Source organism: Lissotriton helveticus, chromosome 1_2 (genome assembly GCF_964261635.1).
Source record: "Lissotriton helveticus chromosome 1_2, aLisHel1.1, whole genome shotgun sequence".
NCBI lineage: Eukaryota > Metazoa > Chordata > Amphibia > Caudata > Salamandridae > Lissotriton > Lissotriton helveticus.
The window spans coordinates 459,538,717-459,565,864 of NC_136058.1; positions in this window are offsets into that span (position 1 = coordinate 459,538,717).

The window sequence follows — 27,148 nt, forward strand, 5'->3', positions numbered from 1 at the left end:
TTTTTGGGTTCAGGGTCAGTTTTCAGTTTTTGGGTAAAGGGGTATTTTTAGGGTTCAGGGTCAGTTTTGGGTTTTTGGGTAAAAGGGTATTTTTAGGGTTCAGGGTCAGTTTTGGGTTTTTGGGTAAAGGGGTATTTTAGGGTTCAGGGTCAGTTTTGGGTTTTTGGGTAAAAGGGTATTTTTAGGGTTCAGGGTCAGTTTTGGGTTTTTGGGTAAAGGGGTATTTTTAGGGTTCAGGGTCAGTTTTCAGTTTTTGGGTAAAGGAGTATTTTTTGGGTTCAGGGTCAGTTTTCAGTTCTTGGGTAAAAGGGTATTTTTAGTGTTCAGGGTCAGTTTTCAGTTTTTGGGTAAAGGAGTATTTTTAGGGTTCAGGGTCAGTTTTCAGTTCTTGGGTAAAGGGGTATTTTTTGGGTTCAGGGTCAGTTTTCAGTTTTTGGGTAAAGGGGTATTTTTAGGGTTCAGGGTCAGTTTTCAGTTTTTGGGTAAAGGGGTATTTTTTGGGTTCAGGGTCAGTTTTCAGTTTTTGGGTAAAGGGGTATTTTTAGGGTTCAGGGTCAGTTTTCAGTTTTTGGGTAAAGGGGTATTTTTAGGGTTCAGGGTCAGTTTTCAGTTTTTGGGTAAAGGGGTATTTTTTGGGTTCAGGGTCAGTTTTCAGTTTTTGGGTAAAGGGGTATTTTTAGGGTTCAGGGTCAGTTTAGGGTTTTTGAGTAAAAGGGTATTTTTAGGGTTCAGGGTCAGTTTTGGGTTTTTGGGTAAAGGGGTATTTTTAGGGTTCAGGGTCAGTTTTGGGTTTTTGGGTAAAAGGGTATTTTTAGGGTTCAGGGTCAGTTTTGGGTTTTTGGGTAAAGGGGTATTTTTAGGGTTCAGGGTCAGTTTTGGGTTTTTGGGGTACAGTCGTACAGGGTAAAAATGAAATAAATGTATATTTAAATTAAATCAATTAAATGAAATAAAAAAAATAAAAATATATTAAATTATTACGTTTTTAATTTATTTTAAATGTATATGTATTAGTTTTAATTTTGTAATTATGTGTTAATGTTTTTATTTAATATTTGTAAAATTATATGTATTTTAAAATTATTTTTACATTATTATTTATACATATAAAAAACGATATTTTTAATTTCGATATTTTTGTACTACGATATAAATTTTTCAATATTTTTGTACTTACCTTTATGAAGATATGACTCCGATATTTTTGATTTCGATATTTTTGTGTCGATATTTTTGTATGTCGATATTCTGTCTGTCGATATTATGTCAGACATTCGTCCCTGCTTGGAACAGACACAGAAGAGATGTCCCTGCTTGGAACAGACACAAAGGGATGTCCTTGCTTGGAACAGACACAGAAGAGATGTCCCTGCTTGGAACAGACACAGTAGAGATGTCCCTGCTTGGATCAGACACAAAGGGATGTCCCTGCTTCGAACAGACACAAAGAGATGTCCCTGCTTGGAACAGATACAGAAGAGATGCCCCTGCTTGAAACAGATACAGAAGAGATGTCCCTGCTTGGAACAGACACAGAAGAGATGTCCCTGCTTGGAACAGACACAGAAGAGATGTCCCTGCTTGGAACAGACACAGAAGAGATGTCCCTGCTTGGAACAGACACAGTAGAGATGTCCCTGCTTGGATCAGACACAAAGGGATGTCCCTGCTTGGAACAGACACAAAGGGATGTCGCTGCTTGGAACAGACACAGAAGAGATGTCCCTGCTTGGAACAGACACAGAAGAGATGTCCCTGCTTGGAACAGACACAGAAGAGATGTCCCTGCTTGGAACAGACACAGAAGAGATGTCCCTGCTTGGATCAGACACAAAGGGATGTCCCTGCTTGGAACAGACACAAAGAGATGTCCCTGCTTGGAACAGATACAGAAGAGATGTCCCTGCTTGAAACAGATACAGAAGAGATGTCCCTGCTTGGAACAGACACAGAGGAGATGTCCCTGCTTGGAACAGACACAAAGAGATGTCCCTGCTTGGAACAGATACAGAAGACATGTCCCTGCTTGGAACAGACACAGAAGAGATGTCCTTGCTTGAAACAGATACAGAAGAGATGTCCCTGCTTGGAACAGACACAGAGGAGATGTCCCTGCTTGGAACAGACACAAAGAGATGTCCCTGCTTGGGAACAGACACAAAGAGATGTCCCTGCTTGGAACAGACGCAGAAGTAATGTCCATGCTTGGAACAGACACAGAAGAGATGTCCCTGCTTGGAACAGACACAGAAGAGATGTCCCTGCGTGGAACAGATGCAGAAGAGATGTCCCTGCTTGGAACAGACACAGAAGGGATGTCACTGGTTGGAATTGACACAGAAGAGATGTCCCTGCTTGGAACAGACACAGAAGAGATGTCCCTGCTTGGAACAGACGCATAAGAGATGTCCCTGCTTGGAACAGACGCAGAAGAGATGTCCCTGCTTGGAACAGACACAGAAGAGATGTCCCTCCTTGGAACAGACACAGAAGAGATGTCCCTGCTTGGAACAGACGCAGAAGAGATTTCCCTGCTTGGAACAGACACAGAAGGGATGTCACTGGTTGGAATTGACACAGAGGAGATGTCCCTGCTTGGAACAGCACAGAAGAGATGTCCCTGCTTGGAACAGACACAGAAGAGATGTCCCTGCTTGGAACAGACGCAGAAGAGATGTCCCTGCTTGGAACAGACACAGAAGAGATGGCCCTGCTTTGAACAGATACAGAAGAGATGTCCCTGCTTGGAACAGACGCAGAAGAGATGTCACTGGTTGGAATTGACACAGAAGAGATGTCCATGCTTGGAACAGACGCAGAAGAGATATCCCTGCTTGGAACAGACACAGAAGAGATGTCCCTGCTTGGAACAGACACAGAAGAGATGTCCCTGCTTGGAACAGACGCAGAAGAGATGTCCCTGCTTGGAACAGACACAGAAGAGATGTCCCTGCTTGGAACAGACACAGAAGATATGTCCCTGCTTGGAACAGACGCAGAAGAGATGTCCCTGCTTGGAACAGACACAGAAGGGATGTCACTGGTTGGAATTGACACAGAAGAGATGTCCCTGCTTGGAACAGCACAGAAGAGATGTCCCTGCTTGGAACAGACACAGAAGAGATGTCCCTGCTTGGAACAGATGCAGAAGAGATGTCCCTGCTTGGAACAGACACAGAAGAGATGTCCCTGCTTTGAACAGACACAGAAGAGATGTCCCTGCTTGGAACAGACGCAGAAGAGATGTCACTGGTTGGAATTGACACAGAAGAGATGTCCCTGCTTGGAACAGACGCAGAAGAGATGTCCCTGCTTGGAACAGACACAGAAGAGATGTCCCTGCTTGGAATAGACACAGAAGAGATGTCCCTGCTTGGAACAGACGCAGAAGAGATGTCCCTGCTTGGAACAGACACAGAAGAGATGTCCCTGCTTGGAACAGACACAAAGAGATGTCCCTGCTTGGAACAGACACAGAAGAGATGTCCCTGCTTGGAATAGACACAGAAGAGATGTCCCTGCTTGGAATAGACACAGAAGAGATGTCCCTGCTTGGAACAGACACAGAAGAGATGTCCCTGCTTGGAATAGACACAGAAGAGATGTCCCTGCTTGGAACAGACACAGAAGAGATGTCCCTGCTTGGAACAGACGCAGAAGAGATGTCCCTGCTTGGAACAGACACAGAAGAGATGTCCCTGCTTGGAACAGACACAGAAGAGATGTCCCTGCTTGGAACAGACACAGAAGAGATATCCCTGCTTGGAACAGACGCAGAAGAGATGTCCCTGCTTGGAACAGGCGCAGAAGAGATGTCCCTGCTTGGAACAGACACAGAAGTGAAGTCCCTGCTTGGAATAGACACAGACGAAATGTCCCTGCTTGGAACAGACACAGAAGATATGTCCCTGCTTGGAACAGACGCAGAAGAGATGTCCCTGCTTGGAACAGACACAGAAGGGATGTCACTGGTTGGAATTGACACAGAAGAGATGTCCCTGCTTGGAACAGCACAGAAGAGATGTCCCTGCTTGGAACAGACACAGAAGAGATGTCCCTGCTTGGAACAGATGCAGAAGAGATGTCCCTGCTTGGAACAGACACAGAAGGGATGTCACTGGTTGGAATTGACACAGAAGAGATGTCCCTGCTTGGAACAGCACAGAAGAGATGTCCCTGCTTGGAACAGACACAGAAGAGATGTCCCTGCTTGGAACAGATGCAGAAGAGATGTCCCTGCTTGGAACAGACACAGAAGAGATGTCCCTGCTTTGAACAGATACAGAAGAGATGTCCCTGCTTGGAACAGACGCAGAAGAGATGTCACTGGTTGGAATTGACACAGAAGAGATGTCCCTGCTTGGAACAGACGCAGAAGAGATGTCCCTGCTTGGAACAGACACAGAAGAGATGTCCCTGCTTGGAACAGACACAGAAGAGATGTCCCTGCTTGGAACAGACGCAGAAGAGATGTCCCTGCTTGGAACAGACACAGAAGAGATGTCCCTGCTTGGAACAGACACAGAAGATATGTCCCTGCTTGGAACAGACGCAGAAGAGATGTCCCTGCTTGGAACAGACACAGAAGGGATGTCACTGGTTGGAATTGACACAGAAGAGATGTCCCTGCTTGGAACAGCACAGAAGAGATGTCCCTGCTTGGAACAGACACAGAAGAGATGTCCCTGCTTGGAAAAGATGCAGAAGAGATGTCCCTGCTTGGAACAGACACAGAAGAGATGTCCCTGCTTTGAACAGACACAGAAGAGATGTCCCTGCTTGGAACAGACGCAGAAGAGATGTCACTGGTTGGAATTGACACAGAAGAGATGTCCCTGCTTTGAACAGACGCAGAAGAGATGTCCCTGCTTGGAACAGACACAGAAGAGATGTCCCTGATTGGAATAGACACAGAAGAGATGTCCCTGCTTGGAACAGACGCAGAAGAGATGTCCCTGCTTGGAACAGACACAGAAGAGATGTCCCTGCTTGGAACAGACACAGAAGAGATGTCCCTGCTTGGAACAGACGCAGAAGAGATGTCCCTGCTTGGAACAGACACAGAAGAGATGTCCCTGCTTGGAACAGACACAGAAGAGATGTCCCTGCTTGGAACAGACACAGAAGAGATATCCCTGCTTGGAACAGACGCAGAAGAGATGTCCCTGCTTGGAACAGGCGCAGAAGAGATGTCCCTGCTTGGAACAGACACAGAAGAGATGTCCCTGCTTGGAATAGACACAGACGAAATGTCCCTGCTTGGAACAGACCCAGAAGAGATGTCCCTGCTTGGAATAGACACAGAAGACATGTCCCTGCTTGGAACAGACACAGAAGAGATGTCCCTGCTTGAAACAGATACAGAAGAGATGTCCCTGCTTGGAACAGACACAGAGGAGATGTCCCTGCTTGGAACAGACACAAAGAGATGTCCCTGCTTGGAACAGATACAGAAGAGATGTCCCTGCTTGAAACAGATACAGAAGAGATGTCCCTGCTTGAAACAGACACAGAGGAGATGTCCCTGCTTGGAACAGACACAAAGAGATGTCCCTGCTTGGAACAGATACAGAAGAGATGTCCCTGCTTGAAACAGATACAGAAGAGATGTCCCTGCTTGGAACAGACACAGAGGAGATGTCCCTGCTTGGAACAGACACAAAGAGATGTCCCTGCTTGGAACAGACGCAGACGACCTGTCCCTGCTTGGAACAGACACAGAAGAGATGTCCCTGCTTGAAACAGATACAGAAGAGATGTCCCTGCTTGGAACAGACACAGAGGAGATGTTCCTGCTTGGAACAGACACAAAGAGATGTCCCTGCTTGGAACAGACACAAAGAGATGTCCCTGCTTGGAACAGACGCAGAAGTAATGTCCATGCTTGGAACAGACACAGAAGAGATGTCCCTGCTTGGAACAGACACAGAAGAGATGTCCCTGCGTGGAACAGATGCAGAAGAGATGTCCCTGCTTGGAACAGACACAGAAGGGATGTCACTGGTTGGAATTGACACAGAAGAGATGTCCCTGCTTGGAACAGCACAGAAGAGATGTCCCTGCTTGGAACAGACACAGAAGAGATGTCCCTGCTTGGAACAGACGCATAAGAGATGTCCCTGCTTGGAACAGACGCAGAAGAGATGTCCCTGCTTGGAACAGACACAGAAGAGATGTCCCTGCTTGGAACAGACACAGAAGAGATGTCCCTGCTTGGAACAGACGCAGAAGAGATGTCCCTGCTTGGAACAGACACAGAAGGGATGTCACTGGTTGGAATTGACACAGAGGAGATGTCCCTGCTTGGAACAGCACAGAAGAGATGTCCCTGCTTGGAACAGACACAGAAGAGATGTCCCTGCTTGGAACAGACACAGAAGAGATGTCCCTGCTTGGAACAGACACAGAAGAGATGTCCCTGCTTTGAACAGATACAGAAGAGATGTCCCTGCTTGGAACAGACGCAGAAGAGATGTCACTGGTTGGAATTGACACAGAAGAGATGTACCTGCTTGGAACAGACGCAGAAGAGATGTCCCTGCTTGGAACAGACACAGAAGAGATGTCCCTGCTTGGAACAGACACAGAAGAGATGTCCCTGCTTGGAACAGACGCAGAAGAGATGTCCCTGCTTGGAACAGACACAGAAGAGATGTCCCTGCTTGGAACAGACACAGAAGATATGTCCCTGCTTGGAACAGACGCAGAAGAGATGTCCCTGCTTGGAACAGACACAGAAGGGATGTCACTGGTTGGAATTGACACAGAAGAGATGTCCCTGCTTGGAACAGCACAGAAGAGATGTCCCTGCTTGGAACAGACACAGAAGAGATGTCCCTGCTTGGAACAGATATAGAAGAGATGTCCCTGCTTGGAACAGACACAGAAGAGATGTCCCTGCTTGGAATAGACACAGAAGAGATGTCCCTGCTTGGAACAGACGCAGAAGAGATGTCCCTGCTTGGAACAGACACAGAAGAGATGTCCCTGCTTGGAACAGACACAAAGAGATGTCCCTGCTTGGAACAGACACAGAAGAGATGTCCCTGCTTGGAATAGACACAGAAGAGATGTCCCTGCTTGGAATAGACACAGAAGAGATGTCCCTGCTTGGAACAGACACAGAAGAGATGTCCCTGCTTGGAATAGACACAGAAGAGATGTCCCTGCTTGGAACAGACACAGAAGAGATGTCCCTGCTTGGAACAGACGCAGAAGAGATGTCCCTGCTTGGAACAGACACAGAAGAGATGTCCCTGCTTGGAACAGACACAGAAGAGATGTCCCTGCTTGGAACAGACACAGAAGAGATATCCCTGCTTGGAACAGACACAGAAGAGATGTCCCTGCTTGGAACAGGCGCAGAAGAGATGTCCCTGCTTGGAACAGACACAGGAGTGAAGTCCCTGCTTGGAATAGACACAGACGAAATGTCCCTGCTTGGAATAGACCCAGAAGAGATGCCCCTGCTTGGAACGGACACAGAAGAGATGTCCCTGCTTGGAACTGACACAGAAGAGATATTTCTGCTTGGAACAGACACAAAAGAGATGTCCCTGCTTGGAACAGACACAAAGAGATGTCCCTGCTTGGAACAGACACAGAGGAGATGTCCCTGCTTGGAACAGACACAAAGAGATGTCCCTGCTTGGAACAGACACAAAGGGATGTCCCTGCTTGGAACAGACACAGAGGAGATGTCCCTGCTTGGAACAGACACAAAGAGATGTCCCTGCTTGGAACATACACAAAGGGATGTCCCTGCTGGTAGTGAGACAAAATATCGAAATTAAAATATCGATATACAATAATATCGATGTTTTAATTTCGATAGTATAGAATATCGATGTCCAAAATATCGACAGACAGAATATCGTTTTTTTAAGGTATGTATGTTACTAATATCGAATTTTACTAATATCGAAATTTTGTTTAGTGTTATGTATTTTAATGTGTTGTTTATATGTTTGTTAAACATGTTTTGTAATGTATGTTTGAAAATTTGTAAATTTGTTTACATTTTGCGTTTTAGTATCAGAGCGGGTTGTGGGTTTATAGGGGAATAGGGTGGGAAGTAATTTAATAATAATTCATTAATTAATATATGTTTGTAAATATTTTTTATTAATACTTAATTGGTAATTAATTAATATTAATTAGTTAATTAATTAATATAATTTTGTACATATTTTTAATTAATAATTAATTGGTAATTAATTAATATTAATTAGTTAATTACATTAATTAGAGTAATTTTTTTATATATATAATTTTTGTTATTGTTAATTAATTAATTGGGAAACAATAATATTAATTAGTAAATTAAATTATTTACAGCTAATGTGCTAATATATTTACTTTATTGTTATTGTTAATTAATAATTAATTGATAATTAAATAATATTAATTATGTAATTAACATATTTAGAGTTAATGTGCTAATATATTTAATGTGTTGTTATTGTTAATTAATAATTAATTGGTAATTAAATAATATTAATTATGTAATTAAATTATTTAGAGCTAATGTGCTAATATATTAAATTTTTTGTTATTGTTAAATAATAATTAATTGGTAATTAAGAATTATTAAGTGAATAAATGATATCATTTATTTCTGTGTAGTGGGTTGTGTGTTTATAGGGGGATAGGGTGTGATATAATTAAATGTAATTAATTAAAGAGATTGTAATTTTCTTTGGTATTTATTGTTAATTAATTAGTAATTAATATGTGTTATTTAGTTCATTTATAATTACATCAATTTAGTAATATTAATTGTTATTAATTGATTAATTGAAATTTACATTAATTGTCTTTTTTATATGTGTAGTGTGTTGTGTGTTAAAGTGGGAGTAGTGTGGGAATTAATTTTTACCCCCATGCTATCCAACGCTTTCCCTACTGTTGCACCCTCTGGAGTGTGAATAGTAATGTTTACCCCTACGCTATCCACCGGGGAAACAACCTTTACAACGCAACTTTTACAACGCACTACCATTACAACTAAATTTTTACAATGCAAAAACCATTACAACGCATGTGTTTACAACGCATGTTTTTACAACGCAGGTACCTTTACAACGCATACCATTACAACGTAAGTATAGGTAAGTATATATTAATATTTTAAATTTTATATGTTTTAGTTTTTTTAAGGGGTATTTTTAGGGTTCAGGGTCAGTTTTCAGTTTTTGGGTAAAGGGGTATTTTTAGGGTTCAGGGTCAGTTTTCAGTTTTTGGGTAAAGGAGTATTTTTTGGGTTCAGGGTCAGTTTTCAGTTCTTGGGTAAAGGGGTATTATTAGGGTTCAGGGTCAGTTTTCAGTTTTTGGGTAAAGGAGTATTTTTTGGGTTCAGGGTCAGTTTTCAGTTCTTGGGTAAAAGGGTATTTTTAGTGTTCAGGGTCAGTTTTCAGTTTTTGGGTAAAGGGGTATTTTTAGGGTTCAGGGTCAGTTTTCAGTTTTTGGGTACAGGAGTATTTTTAGGGTTCAGGGTCAGTTTTCAGTTCTTGGGTAAAGGGGTATTTTTTGGGTTCAGGGTCAGTTTTCAGTTTTTGGGTAAAGGGGTATTTTTAGGGTTCAGGGTCAGTTTTCAGTTTTTGGTTAAAGGGGTATTTTTTGGGTTCAGGGTCAGTTTTCAGTTTTTGGGTAAAGGGGTATTTTTAGGGTTTAGGGTCAGTTTTCAGTTTTTGGGTAAAGGGGTATTTTTAGGGTTCAGGGTCAGTTTTCAGTTTTTGGGTAAAGGGGTATTTTTTGGGTTCAGGGTCAGTTTTCAGTTTTTGGGTAAAGGGGTATTTTTAGGGTTCAGGGTCAGATTTGGGTTTTTGGGTAAAAGGGTATTTTTAGGGTTCAGGGTCAGTTTTGGGTTTTTGGGTAAAGGGGTATTTTTAGGGTTCAGGGTCAGTTTTGGGTTTTTGGGTAAAAGGGTATTTTTAGGGTTCAGGAATCAGGATCAGTTTTGGGTTTTTGGGTAAAGGGGTATTTTTAGGGTTCAGGGTCAGTTTTGGGTTTTTGGGGTACAGTCGTACAGGGTAAAAATAAAATAAATTTATATTTAAATTAAATCAATTAAATGAAATTAAAAAAAATATATATATATTAAATTATTACGTTTTTAATTTATTTTAAATGTATATGTATTAGTTTTAATTTTTTAATTATGTGTTAATGTTTTTATTTAATATTTGTAAAATTATATGTATTTTAAAATTATTTTTACATTATTATTTATACATATAAAAAACGATATTTTTAATTTCGATATTTTTGTACTACGATATAAATTTTTCAATATTTTTGTACTTACCTTTATGAAGATATGACTCCGATATTTTTGATTTCGATATTTTTGTGTCGATATTTTTGTATGTCGATATTCTGTCTGTCGATATTATGTCAGACATTCGTCCCTGCTTGGAACAGACACAGAAGAGATGTCCCTGCTTGGAACAGACACAAAGGGATGTCCTTGCTTGGAACAGACACAGAAGAGATGTCCCTGCTTGGAACAGACGCAGAAGAGATGTCCCTGCTTGGAACAGACACAAAGGGATGTCGCTGCTTGGAACAGACACAGAAGAGATGTCCCTGCTTGGAACAGACACAGAAGAGATGTCCCTGCTTGGAACAGACACAGAAGAGATGTCCCTGCTTGGAACAGACACAGAAGAGATGTCCCTGCTTGGAACAGACACAGTAGAGATGTCCCTGCTTGGATCAGACACAAAGGGATGTCCCTGCTTGGAACAGACACAAAGAGATGTCCCTGCTTGGAACAGATACAGAAGAGATGTCCCTGCTTGAAACAGATACAGAAGAGATGTCCCTGCTTGGAACAGACACAGAGGAGATGTCCCTGCTTGGAACAGACACAAAGAGATGTCCCTGCTTGGAACAGATACAGAAGACATGTCCCTGCTTGGAACAGACACAGAAGAGATGTCCCTGCTTGAAACAGATACAGAAGAGATGTCCCTGCTTGGAATAGACACAGAGGAGATGTCCCTGCTTGGAACAGACACAGAAGAGATGTCCCTGCTTGGAACAGACGTCCCTGCTTGGAACAGACGCATAAGAGATGTCCCTGCTTGGAACAGATGCAGAAGAGATGTCCCTGCTTGGAACAGACACAGAAGAGATGTCCCTGCTTGGAACAGACACAGAAGAGATGTCCCTGCTTGGAACAGACGCAGAAGAGATGTCCCTGCTTGGAACAGACACAGAAGGGATGTCACTGGTTGGAATTGACACAGAGGAGATGTCCCTGCTTGGAACAGCACAGAAGAGATGTCCCTGCTTGGAACAGACACAGAAGAGATGTCCCTGCTTGGAACAGACACAGAAGATATGTCCCTGCTTGGAACAGACGCAGAAGAGATGTCCCTGCTTGGAACAGACACAGAAGGGATGTCACTGGTTGGAATTGACACAGAAGAGATGTCCCTGCTTGGAACAGCACAGAAGAGATGTCCCTGCTTGGAACAGACACAGAAGAGATGTCCCTGCTTGGAACAGATGCAGAAGAGATGTCCCTGCTTGGAACAGACACAGAAGAGATGTCCCTGCTTTGAACAGACACAGAAGAGATGTCCCTGCTTGGAACAGACGCAGAAGAGATGTCACTGGTTGGAATTGACACAGAAGAGATGTCCCTGCTTGGAACAGACGCAGAAGAGATGTCCCTGCTTGGAACAGACACAGAAGAGATGTCCCTGCTTGGAATAGACACAGAAGAGATGTCCCTGCTTGGAACAGACGCAGAAGAGATGTCCCTGCTTGGAACAGACACAGAAGAGATGTCCCTGCTTGGAACAGACACAAAGAGATGTCCCTGCTTGGAACAGACACAGAAGAGATGTCCCTGCTTGGAATAGACACAGAAGAGATGTCCCTGCTTGGAATAGACACAGAAGAGATGTCCCTGCTTGGAACAGACACAGAAGAGATGTCCCTGCTTGGAATAGACACAGAAGAGATGTCCCTGCTTGGATCAGACACAGAAGAGATGTCCCTGCTTGGAACAGACGCAGAAGAGATGTCCCTGCTTGGAACAGACACAGAAGAGATGTCCCTGCTTGGAACAGACACAGAAGAGATGTCCCTGCTTGGAACAGACACAGAAGAGATATCCCTGCTTGGAACAGACGCAGAAGAGATGTCCCTGCTTGGAACAGGCGCAGAAGAGATGTCCCTGCTTGGAACAGACACAGAAGTGAAGTCCCTGCTTGGAATAGACACAGACGAAATGTCCCTGCTTGGAACAGACCCAGAAGAGATGCCCCTGCTTGGAACGGACACAGAAGAGATGTCCCTGCTTGGAACTGACACAGAAGAGATATTTCTGCTTGGAACAGACACAGAAGAGATGTCCCTGCTTGGAACAGACACAAAGAGATGTCCCTGCTTGGAACAGACACAGAGGAGATGTCCCTGCTTGGAACAGACACAAAGAGATGTCCCTGCTTGGAACAGACACAATGGGATGTCCCTGCTTGGAACAGACACAGAGGAGATGTCCCTGCTTGGAACAGACACAAAGAGATGTCCCTGCTTGGAACATACACAAAGGGATGTCCCTGCTGGTAGTGAGACAAAATATCGAAATTAAAATATCGATATACAATAATATCGATGTTTTAATTTCGATAGTATAGAATATCGATGTCCAAAATATCGACAGACAGAATATCGTTTTTTTAAGGTATGTATGTTACTAATATCGAATTTTACTAATATCGAAATTTTGTTTAGTGTTATGTATTTTAATGTGTTGTTTATATGTTTGTTAAACATGTTTTGTAATGTATGTTTGAAAATTTGTAAATTTGTTTACATTTTGCGTTTTAGTATCAGAGCGGGTTGTGGGTTTATAGGGGAATAGGGTGGGAAGTAATTTAATAATAATTAATTAATTAATATATGTTTGTAAATATTTTTTATTAATACTTAATTGGTAATTAATTAATATTAATTAGTTAATTAATTAAATATAATTTTGTACATATTTTTAATTAATAATTAATTGGTAATTAATTAATATTAATTAGTTAATTACATTAATTAGAGTATTTTTTTTATATATATAATTTTTTGTTATTGTTAATTAATTAATTGGGAAACAATAATATTAATTAGTAAATTAAATTATTTACAGCTAATGTGCTAATATATTTACTTTATTGTTATTGTTAATTAATAATTAATTGATAATTGAATAATATTAATTATGTAATTAAATTATTTAGAGTTAATATGCTAATATATTTAATGTGTTGTTATTGTTAATTAATAATTAATTGGTAATTAAATAATATTAATTATGTAATTAAATTATTTAGAGCTAATGTGCTAATATATTTAATTTTTTGTTATTGTTAAATAATAATTAATTGGTAATTAAGAATTATTAAGTGAATAAATGATACCATTTATTTCTGTGTAGTGGGTTGTGTGTTTATAGGGGGATAGGGTGTGATATAATTAAATGTAATTAATTAAAGAGATTGTAATTTTCTTTGGTATTTATTGTTAATTAATTAGTAATTAATATGTGTTATTTAGTTCATTTATAATTACATCAATTTAGTAATATTAATTGTTATTAATTGATTAATTGAAATTTATATTAATTGTCTTTTTTATATGTGTAGTGTGTTGTGTGTTAAAGTGGGAGTAGTGTGGGAATTAATTTTTACCCCCATGCTATCCAACGCTTTCCCTACTGTTGCACCCTCTGGAGTGTGAATAGTAATGTTTACCCCTACGCTATCCACCGGGGAAACAACCTTTACAACGCAACTTTTACAACGCACTACCATTACAACTAAATTTTTACAATGCAAAAACCATTACAACGCATGTGTTTACAACGCATGTTTTTACAACGCAGGTACCTTTACAACGCATACCATTACAACGTAAGTATAGGTAAGTATATAATAATATTTTAAATTTTATATGTTTTAGTTTTTTTAAGGGGTATTTTTAGGGTTCAGGGTCAGTTTTCAGTTTTTGGGTAAAGGGGTATTTTTAGGGTTCAGGGTCAGTTTTCAGTTTTTGGGTAAAGGAGTATTTTTTGGGTTCAGGGTCAGTTTTCAGTTCTTGGGTAAAGGGGTATTTTTAGGGTTCAGGGTCAGTTTTCAGTTTTTGGGTAAAGGAGTATTTTTTGGGTTCAGGGTCAGTTTTCAGTTCTTGGGTAAAAGGGTATTTTTAGTGTTCAGGGTCAGTTTTCAGTTTTTGGGTAAAGGGGTATTTTTAGGGTTCAGGGTCAGTTTTCAGTTTTTGGGTAAAGGAGTGTTTTTAGGGTTCAGGGTCAGTTTTCAGTTCTTGGGTAAAGGGGTATTTTTTGGGTTCAGGGTCAGTTTTCAGTTTTTGGGTAAAGGGGTATTTTTAGGGTTCAGGGTCAGTTTTCAGTTTTTGGGTAAAGGGGTATTTTTTGGGTTCAGGGTCAGTTTTCAGTTTTTGGGTAAAGGGGTATTTTTAGGGTTCAGGGTCAGTTTTCAGTTTTTGGGTAAAGGGGTATTTTTAGGGTTCAGGGTCAGTTTTCAGTTTTTGGGTAAAGGGGTATTTTTTGGGTTCAGGGTCAGTTTTCAGTTTTTGGGTAAAGGGGTATTTTTAGGGTTCAGGGTCAGTTTTGGGTTTTTGGGTAAAAGGGTATTTTTAGGGTTCAGGGTCAGTTTTGGGTTTTTGGGTAAAGGGGTATTTTTAGGGTTCAGGGTCAGTTTTGGGTTTTTGGGTAAAAGGGTATTTTTAGGGTTCAGGGTCAGTTTTGGGTTTTTGGGTAAAGGGGTATTTTTAGGGTTCAGGGTCAGTTTTGGGTTTTTGGGGTACAGGCGTACAGGGTAAAAATAAAATAAATTTATATTTAAATTAAATCAATTAAATGAAATTAAAAAAAATAAAAATATATTAAATTATTACGTTTTTAATTTATTTTAAATGTATATGTATTAGTTTTAATTTTTTAATTATGTGTTAATGTTTTTATTTAATATTTGTAAAATTATATGTATTTTAAAATTATTTTTACATTAATATTTATACATATAAAAAACGATATTTTTAATTTCGATATTTTTGTACTACGATATTAATTTTTCAATATTTTTGTACTTACCTTTATGAAGATATGACTCCGATATTTTTGATTTCGATATTTTTGTGTCGATATTTTTGTATGTCGATATTCTGTCTGTCGATATTATGTCAGACATTCGTCCCTGCTTGGAACAGACACAGAAGAGATGTCCCTGCTTGGAACAGACACAAAGGGATGTCCTTGCTTGGAACAGACACAGAAGAGATGTCCCTGCTTGGAACAGACGCAGAAGAGATGTCCCTGCTTGGAACAGACACAAAGGGATGTCCCTGCTTGGAACAGACACAGAAGAGATGTCCCTGCTTGGAACAGACACAGAAGAGATGTCCCTGCTTGGAACAGACACAGAAGAGATGTCCCTGCTTGGAACAGACACAGAAGAGATGTCCCTGCTTGGAACAGACACAGTAGAGATGTCCCTGCTTGGATCAGACACAAAGGGATGTCCCTGCTTGGAACAGACACAGAAGAGATGTCCCTGCTTGGAACAGATACAGAAGAGATGTCCCTGCTTGGAACAGACGCAGAAGAGATGTCCCTGCTTGGAACAGACACAGAAGAGATGCCCTTGCTTGGAACAGACACAGAAGAGATGTCCCTGCTTGGAACAGACACAGAAGGGATGCCCTTGCTTGGAACAGACACAGAAGAGATGTCCCTGCTTGGAACAGACGCAGAAGAGATGTCCCTGCTTGGAATAGACACAGAAGACATGTCCCTGCTTGGAACAGACACAAAAGAGATGTCCCTGCTTGGAACAGACACAGAGGAGATGTCCCTGCTTGGAACAGACACAAAGAGATGTCCCTGCTTGGAACAGACACAGAGGAGATGTCCCTGCTTGGAACAGACACAAAGAGATGTCCCTGCTTGGAACAGACACAAAGGGATGTCCCTGCTTGGAACAGACACAGAAGAGATGTCCCTGCTTGGAACAGACACAAAGGGATGTCCCTGCTTGGAACAGACACAAAGGGATGTCCCTGCTTGGAGCAGACACAGAAGAGATGTCCCTGCTTGGAACAGACACAAAGGGATGTCCCTGCTTGGAACAGACACAGAGGAGATGTACCTGTTGGAACAGACACAAAGAGATGTCCCTGCTTGGAACAGACACAGAAGAGATGTCCCTGCTTGGAACAGACACAGAAGAGATGTCCCTGCTTGGAACAGACACAGAAGAGATGTCCCTGCTTGGAACAGACACAAAGGGATGTCCCTGCTTGGAACAGACACATAAGAGATGTCCCTGCTTGGAACAGACACAGAAGAGATGTCCCTGCTTGGAACAGACACAGAAGAGATGTCCCTGCTTGGAACAGACACAGATGAGATATCCCTGCTTGGAACAGACGCAGAAGAGATGTCCCTGCTTGGAACAGGCGGAGAAGGGAAGTCCCTGCTTGGAACAGGCGCAGAAGAGATGTCTCTGCTTGGAACAGACACAGAAGTGAAGTCCCTGCTTGGAATAGACACAGACGAAATGTCCCTGCTTGGAACAGACCCAGAAGAGATGCCCCTGCTTGGAACGGACACAGAAGAGATGTCCCTGCTTGGAACTGACACAGAAGAGATATTTCTGCTTGGAACAGACACAGAAGAGATGTCCCTGCTTGGAACAGACACAAAGAGATGTCCCTGCTTGGAACAGACACAGAGGAGATGTCCCTGCTTGGAACAGACACAGAAGAGATGTCCCTGCTTGGAACAGACACAAAGGGATGTCCCTGCTTGGAACAGACGCAGAAGAGATGTCCCTGCTTGGAACAGACACAAAGGGATGTCCCTGCTTGGAACAGACGCAGAAGAGATGCCCCTGCTTGGAACAGACACAGAAGAGATGTCCCTGCTTGGAACAGACACATAAGAGATGTCCCTGCTTGGAACTGACACAGAAGAGATGTCCCTGCTTGGAACAGACGCAGAAGAGATGTCCCTGCTTGGAATAGACACAGAAGACATGTCCCTGCTTGGAACAGACACAGAAGAGATGTCCCTGCTTGGAACAGACACATAAGAGATGTCCCTGCTTGGAACTGACACAGAAGAGATGTCCCTGCTTGGAACAGACGCAGAAGAGATGTCCCTGCTTGGAACAGACACAGAAGAGATGTCCCTGCTTGGAACAGATACAGAAGAGATGTCCCTGCTTGAAACAGATACAGAAGAGATGTCCCTGCTTGGAACAGACGCAGAAGAGATGCCCCTGCTTGGAACAGACACAGAAGAGATGTTCCTGCTTGGAACAGACACAGAAGAGATGCCCCTGCTTGGAACAGACACAGAAGAGATGTCCCTGCTTGGAACAGACACAGAAGAGATGTCCCTGCTTGGAACAGACACAGAAGAGATGTCCCTGCTTGGAACAGACACAGAAGAGATGTCCCTGCTTGGAACTGACACAAAGGGATGTCCCTGCTTGGAACAGACGCAGAAGAGATGTCCCTGCTTGGAACAGACACAGAAGACATGTCCCTGCTTGCTGTGCTGCCAAATTTGTGTCCAACTAACATTTTTATTAACAGCACCCCTACGAAGCTGCGTAGCTCTGCAGCGCCATTTCCATTTTACATATATCTTGTGAAAACCCCCTTCTGTCATTTGAATTCACTCCTGGGACATTTGGTTCTATCTGTTCCGAAATCACAACAAGCCATCTCCTTGAATCAATTTGACAAGTGATGGTTGCTCTACCTTTGACCCTTGCATCAAATGTATTTTTTTTGTGGTTTTTAACATATTCTTTTCATTGTAGGTAGTGTTGTCTGAACTGTAAGGTTTACATTCCCCTCACTGTGTTCTTTTCGGTCTCGCATAGGCAGGGCATGCACTGCCTCTCCGAGGCATTAAGTAATAAGTATTAGTGGTGAAACTCCACCCCTCAAGTTTCTATTTGTTTTGTCACTTGCTTTTGGTTAAATGTGGCATTGCTCTTCTTATCCTGCTCATTGATTGGCTGTTGGTCCGATACCTCACTTCCGTTTTGCTTCCATTTTGCAGGAATCAGCATTGACCAACTTCAGTTTCGTTCTGCTGGCGGGCTGTAATCTTTTTATTTAGGGACTACTTCCTTGTTACTTTCTGCCACCGCTCCTCGCAAAACACACGAGGAAGAATCCGTTTTTATTTTATGTTTTCATTTTAATCTGCACGAAAGCAACCTCGCGCGGCTGGCTCTGACCCTGAATATCCTCTCATTGCTTCTTTTTGGTATGCTTGCTCCATATTGCCGTCTCGCGTATTTATTTATTTATCAACATGCCGATTTTTAGTAAAGTACTTTATTGCCACAACTTATTGCCGTCGCGCGTATTTATTTATTTTGAAACATGCCGATTCTTAGTAAAGTACTTTATTGCCACAACTTATTGCCGTCGCGCGTATTTATTTATTTTGAAACATGCCTGTTCTTAGTGAAGTACGTTAATTGCCATTGATTGAGGAGCCTTGGACAAATCCTCCCTTCCCTTTCATAAAATTCTTCCAAACAGCATGCTCTTTTTCGTGAGCCTCCCCAAAGAGAAAACGAAATGCCTCGTAGAAACAATACGGTAACTTTCACCATTAATTGCAAGTTCCCTGGTCTAGCACTGGTGTGCAAGGTGCGGGTCCTCTATAAATAACTTTAAAATAAGGATGCGGCGTAACGAGAGCTGCCAACTTTGAAACTCGGGAACCGGGTTCAAGTCTCAGCAACGGCTCAACATCCTGTGGTTCTGTGCAAATTACTAAGTCTCCTCGTACCTATCAAAAATGAATAGGTCCTTATGTAACGCACCTGGTGCTCATGTAAAGGCACTCCGATACCTTAGGGTCGAGTTCACACTATAGAGAACTGCAACAAAACACTTTTAACTCAGAAGAAACATATCTCCCCCTCCCCCACCCCCTCCACTCCCTGCCAGATTTTGGACTGGCTGACCAAGTTAGACCTATTTTCGGCCCAGTACGGCCCTATAAGTGTAATAATCCTCCTATACCTCCATCTTAAGTAAGATACCAGGATATCTTCTGCTTTCACCAGGCTCTGCAACACCCCCCCCCCCCCCATTGCATCTTCAGATTGCTCAGGTCACTGAAGGAAATGTGGAAAATACCAAATACGTCTTATAGTAATATCTTATTTTGGGAACATCAAATTACGAATGCAAACACGTACCAGTGATTTACTGTTATTCTTGCTTTGCTTCATAAGAAGTAGCACAGAAGGCTCAGATGTGCTACTCCCAGAATGCATCAGGACATTACCAGGATTTCTGTATTACAGCATTGCGCAGACGGGGCACCTTCCTTAAGTGGCAAAGCCTTTTTTTTCAGTACTTCTCAGAGGACTGTCCCACATCATGGGTGTATCCAGCATACACCAACACAGTGCTTGCCGGTAGCTTCTATGGGAAAGAGAAGCTGCCCCAGAACATAACCATTCATCCCGGCCTGCCATGCCTCCTTTCTCTGCTCGATAGGAGCAACGTGGCTAGGGTCACGTAGGAACCTTCTGCAGCTCCTTAGCTTTATATCCGATGGGGTGGATCCGGCCTTTCGTCCTGGATGTGGGGTTGTTGGGAAAACGCAATCATCTCTGGACAAACAATACGTGTTAATAAGGTGAGTAATGGGTGGCACTAGGTCGGACACTGGCCTAGTTTTAAATAATGATTTAAAGATTGCGCCTTTTTTGCTTTTGTCACACCTTTTCCTCCTTCTGCCGCTCGATGGAGCCGGATGCATGTAAACAACTGAGAACGGCAGCAGAAAGGGGTCCCCGCTGTAGAAGCCAGGCCATGTCCTGATTGAAACGGATGAACACCGAGAGCTTCATGTGAAATCACTTTACTCGAGCGCATTGACCACTGTTGAACAATTTGGGAATACAAACATGTGCCTTTTACAGTGTGAGAGTTTCCATGCTTTCCTATGAATAGAACATCGAAGTGTTGGAAGGAACAATAAATTACGCTTGTATCGTATGCCGACGACACACAGCTGGTCATCACACTCTCTGAAGGCCCTTCCACCTCGGCCACTAACTTCAAGGATGGGCTAGCGGCAGTTGCACAGTGGATGACTAACAACTGTTTGCAGCTGAACGCCGGGAAAACGGAGGTGCTTCTCCTTGGCAAAAACCCTAGCCATTGGAGTGACCATTGGTGGCCCTCTTTGCTTGGTCCCACCCCCGTGCCGAAAGACGTGGTGAAGAACCTAGGTGTTTGGCTCGACTCCTCTCTTAACTTCCAGTCCCACACAAAGAAAGTGGCAGCTACGTGTGTGGGCCTAATGAGAAGTCTCAGCCCGATACTCGGTTTCTTCGACTCTAGAACCCGCCAACTCATCATCCAGTCCATGATTCTCGCCCGGCTGGACTATGCCAATGTGCTATTCTTAGGGGCAAATAAAGCAGAATTAGCACGGATGCAGCGTATTCAGAACTCGGCCGCCAGAGCAGTGGTTGGCCTCCCACGCAGGTGCTCGGCCAGAGCTACCATCCGCAATCTGCACTGGCTGCCAATTGAATCCCGCATCCATTTTAAAACCCTCACCACGGCATTCAAAATTCTTAACTCGGACTGCCCTGAACTCCTACGCCCGCTCCTTGTTCCCTACACCCCTCAGCGTACTCTACGCTCTTTAGGACAACACCTTGTGACAGTCCCCCGTTCCAAGCTGTGTAGAATGGGTGGACGTTCCTTCAAGGTCTTGGGGGCAAGACTGTGGAACTCCCTGCCTCTACACATCCGCACCCTAACCAACTTAACTGCCTTTCGGAAAGAATTAAAAACGCATCTCTTTTCCCTTATCTAGTCCTCTGTTGGTTATCCTCCTTCACCCCTCAGGTACTGGTTGGGTTAGCGCCGGGACGCCCCGTTGCTGGGGCAGCTGTTTGCGCTTTAAAAACTGGATAACATAACAGTGAAGGCCACTTCCAGTCCACGTCCTGATGAGCACCCTTAAGTAGCCTTGGGTTCGAAATGCCTGGACCCTGTACTGAAGCAAGAATAATAATGGGCATTACAGGGAATGACTCATAGGATGTATTCCCCCTGGGAATTCAACCCTTTGTACTAATATTCTTCAGCACAGTAAACAAGCAGGCCCTGTTTGAACTATTCGTTGTCCGCTTGTTTATGTTTATATCACATAAGGACTGGTGCCCTCTAAACTAAGCAGTTGGAGGCATTCCACTTTTTATATGGTGTCTTTGGTACAGATGTTTTGTCATTGATTTGTATTATGTCTTTTTTGAATGTCTATGTATTGAAGGTGTTAAAAGTGTTACAGCGGTGTTGTTTTTTGGATAGGATGTCATGCTACGAAAAATGTAAAAAGTAAAAATGATTAAATGAAAATTGTGCTCTCTTAGGATTTGTTTGCTAGGTGTTGTGTTAGACTGTGAAAATAACCTATCTGGTCATTCTTTTGTTCAGCAAGTTAGAGTGGTCGAGGCCAGGTAGTAACAGGACCCACGCCTTTTTGTTATGCCTGTTGCTGAAAGGAGGGCGGGTAAGCTTGTAATGTGGCAGGCGCCCCAACGCACGCTCAACGATAAATTGTAGGCTTACCTTCAAAACACACAGCACACTAATGCATGCAAGCTATTTAAGTACTTACACAAGATGTTAAGGAAATACCAGGGTTTAAAGCAATACATAGCTTGGCAAGCTTCCCCAGGGACCCCCTTTTGCCATCAGGGTCCTTGCATTTGCGTCCTCCAGGGATGATGTTTACTAGGTGCAGTGTGCCACAAACATCATGTTTGAATTGAATAAACTCCCTTAGAGACTATTACAACAAACAAAAGAGATGTTTATACACAGCACACAGGCTTGTCACACCCTTTCTAGAGTTTTTTCATTCCACTTAAAACCTGACAATTGCATGTACATACATTTGTGGGATACTAGTTTGGTACCACGCTCCTTTGGTTTATGTACGCAGACTGGCATTGAGCCCTCTGGCAGACTCCCCCTTGCTGCAAAGTCAGGCATTCTTGGCACCTTTGACGTGTTACATAGTCTCCCAACACTAGCGTCCCTCTGCATGCCCACCACTGTTTGCATGCACACAGGATGTGGGGATCTGACATGAGGGTACATGTACAGAGACAGGCAGCAGAACCCCCTCCCTACTCCTCCCCATGCTTACACACACACTGTAAAATCGTTTCTTAGTGGTATATTTTATGTGCACATTTACAGTGGGCCAACCTGCTCGAGTATGTGTACACTGACTTGCAGCAGAGCCCCGTGGTGTTCCTTCTCCCTCACATGCACACAGGGTTGCAAGCACACAGGGTCTGGGCTGAGGGACTGCGGCACCCTACCAGGGCATATGAACACAAACTTGCACAAGAGCCCCGTGGCACCCCTTTCACATTTGCATGCACATAGGGTGTGGGGTCAGGGGGGTGTCAGTATCACTTGCATATCCGGATAACTATACCTCATAGTAATAGTTAAAGCATTTTGTACACCCTAGAGAGAAGGCCCGACTCACACGTTGCTACCAACATAGCATATAGTGATGGATGGCCCATGTGGCTAGTAATTTCTCCCTGGTGGCAGACTCTCGAGTGGGGTTTGCAGGCCATGGTCATTACAATTATGTGGCTTTTTAAAAATGTTTATGTAACCTGGTGGTGATATTTTCAAATCATGGAATGCTACTTTTTTTTCTAGTAATCAGCACTTCGTGCGCATGCTCTGTTTCCTGTTTGTCGCGTCGGTCTATTGTTTAACCTGCATCTCTGGATTATTGTCAGTGGTTATATTGGAAACCCAGACCTCCTCCACATCTTGTTAGGTTCTGGAATTTCCTGTCATTCACAAATTAACATCCCCTGTCCCTGTAGCTCCCACCGTACGCACACATCCCTCACACACGTCTATGTGCTTGCCACATTTATTCTGCAAAAAGCACTCATATGTAGTTTTGTGATGATAAACTGTTTATTTCATATAAGTGACGTTTATTTCATTACACGGCGTCATTAGCAATTAGTGGTGTTACGGATCCATCTAGATTAGGAGAACACATGCCCCCGCTTCCACCCACAATCTTAATACACGCCCCCTGCACAGTTTTCCAAAGCTCCTCACATGGTCATTGTCTCACACGGTCTGTACATGAGCTCAAGTAATCTTACATCTTTTGCACAAGCCTCAAGTGCATATTTGTAAATTAGTAATATTGTGTCAACAGACCATGATAAACACCAAAAATGTTTTAATCTCCAGGATCACCTTTCTCTTCCTTAGCATCCTTTCACCTCAGCGTCAGTGCAGCATCACCACCTCAGCATCAGTGCAGCACCAGCACAGCATCACTCATCACTACCTCAGCACCAGCATCTCCTCAGCATCACTCTACACCACCACAGCACCACTTGAGTATCACCACAATACCTCCTCTGGATCAGTGCACCAGCACAGTACCAACTCAGCATCAGCGCAGCCTTACCACAACACCAGCGCAGTACCACCTCAAAACCAACTCAGCACCAAAGTAGCACCACTTCAGCATTAGTGCAGCACCATCTCAACACTATCTCAGCATCAGTGCCGCGTCACTGCCTCAGCATCAGTGTAGCACCAGTACAGCATTACTCATCACTCCTCAGCACCAGCATCACTCAACACCACCACAGTACCACCTGAGTATCATCACAGCACCGCCTCTGGATCAGTGCACCACCCCCAGCACAGTACCAACTCAGCACCAGAGCAGCCTCCCCACAACACCAGCACAGCACCACCTCAACATCAGCACAGCACCAGTACAGCATTACTCAGCACCACCACCGAATCACTCAGCACAACCTCAGCACCAGCACAGCACCACCTCTGCATCAGTGCACAACCAACAGTGGTGTCCCACCTCAGCAGGAACACCAACTCAGGACCACCTGAGCACCAGTGCAGCACCAACCCCTCAACATTACTCAGCAACACCACAACATCACTCAGCACCAGAACAGAATCACTTAGCATCACTAAGAACCCCTTCAGTATCACTCAGAATCACCTGAGCATCAGCACAGCACCCTCTCAGCATCACTCAGCCCCACCTGAGCATCAGTACAGCACCACCTCCACATCAGTGCGCCAACACTAGTGAGGCACCAACTCAGCATCAGCACAGCACCAACTCAACATCACTCACCACCACCTAAGCACCAGCACAGCACCACCTGAGCACCACCAAAGCATCACTCAACACAACCTCCGCATCACTCACCACCACCTCAGTATCACTCAGCACCACCTGAGCATCACCACAATCTAAAGTGCATTCACCACCACCACAGCATCACTTAGCATCACTAAAACACCTTCAGTATCACTCAGAATCACCTGAGCACCAGCACAGCACCATTTCAGCATCACTCAGCCCCACCTGAGCATCAGTACAGCACTACCTCCTCATCAGTGCACCAACAATAGTACAGCACCAACTCAGCATCAGAACAGCACCAACTCAACATCACTCACCACCACCTAAGCACCAGCACAGCACCACCTGAGCACCACCAAAGCATCACTCAACACAACCTCAGCATCCCTCACCGCCACCTCAGTATCACTCAGCACCACCTGCACACCACTGCAATCTAGAGTGTATTCACCACCACCACAGCATCACTTAGCATCACTAAAACACCTTCAGTATCACTCAGAATCACCTGAGCACCAGCACAGCACCCTCTCAGCATCACTCAGCCCCACCTGAGCATCAGTACAGCACCACCTCCTCATCAGTGCACCGACAATAGTGCAGCACCAACTCAGCATCAGCACAGCACCAACTCAACATCACTCACCACCTAAGCACCAGCACAGCACCACCTGAGCACCACCAAAAGCATCACTCACCACCACCTCAGTATCACTCCGCACCACCTGAGCACCACCTCTATCAAGAGTTAATTCACCACTTCATGTAAAAACTACCTATCATTCTCTATCTTCCTTTCTTTCTATTCTGTGCAGCTCTCGCCCTGTCTACTCACTTTGCCACATAATTTCACTACACAAATATGCTACACACCCCACAATTCCACAACTAACTATTCCAATTCAACCACCCCACTCCAAACCATATACATAGATAGAAAACATTGTCATTTACAATGCCAATAGCTCTCACTCTCACAAATGCGAGACCTATTGCATTGCAAATGCTTGTTTAGGTTGAGCCAGTGCACATGTGCTGCTCTGACGATCTGCTGTAATCAAGTATGGAAGAGAATTCCCCCCACCCATATTTGTCATTGGCTTCTTTGTTTGTCCTTCGTAAATGCAGGCTTTTGATTAAGTAATTGGCTTGTTAGTCCCTCCTTAGTATGGCCTATTCTTCATTTGTTGCCTCCCATGGTTACTGCCCCCTTTACTTCAGTTGTTACAGAGTACACCTTCTTGTAAGCACTATTTCCTTTACTGAGTTCCTCCACCTTCAGGCACCACGACACAACATGCTTTGCTTACGTCAGTGCCACGCCCACTTCTCAAGAGTCAGACGCATTCCTGCTCGGAGCACGTTGGTGTGTACTGAGGGGCAGATTTACAAGCCCCCTTTGCCACCAGTATGTCGCTTTTTGTGTGGTACCGGTAGGTCAATTACCGCTCCATATTTACAAGGACAGGAAAAGCCACCCTACGTGGTTTTCCTGTCCTTGTAAATACGGCCCATTCACACGCAGCCCTTTGCTTGAAAGGTGCGTTCCATGGGTGTTGCTGTGGATGTTCCCACGCAACACTCATGGAACCAGACACATTTCCAGGTTTACGAGGAATCGTAAATCTGTAAATGCATCTGAATGCTACGCCTCCCCCTGGGGAAGTGTAGGGAGGCATAGGGAAGCCTCCCCAGGGGCCTGTATTCATGTGTTCGACATATTAATTTCTCCTTGTTTTCTTTTCCACTTTCTGCAGCAGACATAGAAAGAGGAAATCCCCTTTGATGATTGTTTTTGTTCAGCAAGGGTTCCCTTCCTGCTAATGCAGCACACAAAGAAGTTGAAAAACTGCATTTTTCAGATTGTTTTTGTGCAGGAAGGAAGCCCTTACTGAACAAAAACAATCTCCCCACGACACAGGCATCCTTTCTGTTATTATCCTTCTCTGTTGGACACTTCTATTTTCTGTTCAGAGCGTGATGAATGCCAATGATGATAACAATGGACTTCACTGGTGAGTACCTATCAGTGGTCCGCATGGTGGTACGTCCGTGAGGTGTCATCACTCTCGTTCCACTTTTTTCACCTTTTTCACTATATGGGAACTGCAGGATTGGGATGGCAACGCACTGTCCCACCAATTTCTGAAATACTGTCAACAAAAAAGTGTGAGATGAGTTTTTAGGACTACATATATGAATACTACAAATTGAGTACACAGAGTGTTATGTAGAAAACTACAAACCTGTGAATAGGACTAGATTGAGGAGATACGACATATGAGGATCTCCGTAGTCCCAGGACCCTGGTCTTTTTGTATATTAATCCTTACAAGGGTGCCTGTGCTAGCGCACAGCTGCTTTTTGTGCACCAGCGCAGGAGGAAGCGCAGAGATGCAACCTATTGTCGTAAATATGTTGCATCCCTGTGCTTTGAAAGTGACTCAGTGCGGCGCAGTCAAATGGCTTGCAGAATGCGCTGAGTCACTTTCTTGTAAATCTGCACCTGTGTGTTCACGTCTGTGAGTATAGAAGAGATAGTGGTGCGAGGGTTTGAGTGCTGCCTGCATCCAAGGCGCTTACTGTCACCGGCCTGGCTCTCTGCTTCAACGCCTCCCTGCTCCCGGGCAGCTGGGGACAGTCAAGGGAGGGGGCCTGAACCGGAGCAGGGGCCGGTGCAGCCCACCAGCAGCAGCTCCCGGCCGACAGGCAGAAGAAAAGACTTAACTGGGGGTCCTCTGTCCTGTCTTAGGGCAAAGGTTTTCTTCATTGTCTTTCAGTTCAGGGCCAGGTATATTGTAAACTTGATGGCGGTTTCTTTATAAATATTTTTTTTTCTTTAAAACAAGCACAATAATTTTTTTTAAAGTGCCCTTAGAGAGG